This window comes from Wasmannia auropunctata, unplaced genomic scaffold (assembly GCF_000956235.1).
Source record: "Wasmannia auropunctata unplaced genomic scaffold, wasmannia.A_1.0 LD336095.1, whole genome shotgun sequence".
NCBI lineage: Eukaryota > Metazoa > Arthropoda > Insecta > Hymenoptera > Formicidae > Wasmannia > Wasmannia auropunctata.
Window position 1 is genome coordinate 3,848,558 of NW_012026795.1, and position 2,595 is coordinate 3,851,152.

Here is a 2,595-nt window from a genome sequence, read left to right on the forward strand (position 1 = left end):
TTGTTTTTGTCTTCCTTGAACCAACACCGATTTTCAGGATGATATCTGTTCTTTGACCCTTTGCTTTCACAAATTTTACAAGGCTATTTTGAATCGGATTGTGTTTCTGTTTTTATTATCTTAGGTTTATTATCACTTATTTTGTTGAATTTTTTCCCAGTAATGTTTTCATATTTTCTCAACTCGTTGAATAAATCTACTGAAATTTTTGTATTTTATGTAAACTCTTTATCAGTTCAGGATTTATGAAAACTCATACACAGACATTGTCAATTACGAACTCACTTTATTATCAGTCTCGGGTATATACATGCGCTGTACAACGAGCGTCTAACCCACGTTATCGTTCTCGCACACTATCTTACATCAACCTTTCTCACCGGTGTTCTCGCTCCCGTATCTCTAATACGCTCACGTGCACGTCAACTTTCTAGCTCCGGTACTTTGCGAGTGCCCCGAGTCTCGTCGCTCCGATTTTTCCTTTTCCGCATCGTCACATCTGACGCCCGATGCGCCCTCGCCTGTCAAATATCTCTAATTTTTCGACACTCACGCCGCGCGGGCACTTACACTTGTCTGTCAATTTTGTTTCTTACAAATGTTGGTAGTCCATCCGCAATTAGATCTATTAAAGTTCTATCATCCATATTTTTATTAGACTCCAGTAATAGGCGTTCTTTTTTTAATGCATACTCCAAAATTGAGCCAGTAAAATATTTGTAGTTTAATGCGTAACTGACAGATGACCAACCTTTGTCTGCAAAAGTTTGCAAAAAATTGTCTTTCCGTGTTTTCTACTCAAAATTTAATGTGTCTCTAATTAACATAGAGTTAAACCAATCCTTTTCTGCTTCATCTAAGAATAATCTTAGAACTTCAATTTTCTCTACGTTATTTTTAATACATGATCTATCACATTCACTTTTGTATGTCTGTAGCCATTGGTTTGCGCTCAGTCTTTTTCCATCAAATTTATCAAGAACAAATCTTTCACAAATTTTGCTTAAATTTCTGCTGTTATTTTCTCTTGCAGGTTCTTCTTTTTCACACAATTTTTTTAGAAGTTTCACTAAAGTTTCATTTGCAAAAATGCTTGATGTGTTTTGTTCACCGATAGAAACCTCTTTCTAGCAGAAAGTCATTGATTGCCATATTTCCGCTTTCATCTTTATACAGCTTTAGGATTTTATCGTCTAACCTTATCCATACATTTCTGCATTGTCCCCGTTTTTGCAATGTTTTTGCAACTTTCTTGTATTCTGGTAATTTTGTAAGTTCCTGATGTTGTTTGTGTGACTGATAACATGTTGGAATGTAGTATTTTTTTCCATTCTCATCCGTTATAGATTTTATTATAATAGTGTTTGATTTTGGATCTTCATCAGCAGCTAGTTCAAATTCAAACTGTAGCTTTGCCATTTTTCTTTTTTTCTCCACAAACGTGATAATTGTTGATTTGTAATATGGAGAGGCCTTATTGAAGCAAATGAACACAATTTGATTTGTCTAAAAACAAGAGAACAGTTTATTATTAACAAAAACAACCCAAAACCAAATTAAATTACAATATTTACACGTGGTCGACTAACCTAAAAACAAGAGAATCAACAATTAAATGTTTATGCTTCCTACTTTTATGTTAATTGGATAATTATAGAATAAGTCTTAAATTATAGTTTTGTCACTATTTTCACAATTAATGGTTTCACTATTAGTTTCTGACTTAATCATTTTATATTTATCCGGAAACAATCCGTCGAGGTTTTGTTCGCCTCTGAATCTCTCTCTCTCTCTCTTTCTTCGACTGCTGCTTGCCTTGTCCATTGTGTGGCGCCATCTCCTAAGCGATTTGATATGATTTGCGCATGTGCATGTACACAAAACTTACATATATATACTGTGACGGGACGTCCCTTTTTGGACCGTCCGTCACAAGGGATCTGCGGACCCGACCGCGGGCGGTGGCTTCGAGTCCTGTGTCCTTCCGATTTTCGGAGGCAGACGCGTGGCGCGGGTCGCGGAACGGCATTTGCGTGGCCCCCGCGCCCGAATACCGATCATCGTATGTAATCACTTTTTAGTTCCGTAGCGATCTCGATTATTTAACCTAGCGTATCGGCGGCTCCCGGAGACTTTGTAAAATTTCACCCATCTCACCGACGTCGCGGCCGTCACAAGAAGAGGACCACGAGGACGGAGAAGCAACATGTACAGGTCGTATTTGAGTCCGCGTTCCTTCACATAATTTGAGAGCAATTAAGCTGCCGAGCTTCCTTCCAGGTTCCGGTGCAAGTCAGCTAAGGCGAGGACGAAGGGGATGGCCACTCTACGCCCCCAGATCGGGCGAGAGACCCCGTAGTCGGCAACGCGACAGGGCGCCCCGGAGGATAAGACCGGCAGCCAGAGACGGCCCCTCAATAGAATCTGTTCCTGAGGGTGAGCTGCCTGAGCGTGCCAACCCGGGAGCGCACCTGGTGGTACCGCCGACGAGAAGGACACCGCCGCTAATTTGAATGCCGCGCGCCGGGACGCAGGACCCGCGGCGCTACGCACCTCGCGCGATTCGCGGAGGTCGCGAGCTCGCACGCCCGCCAA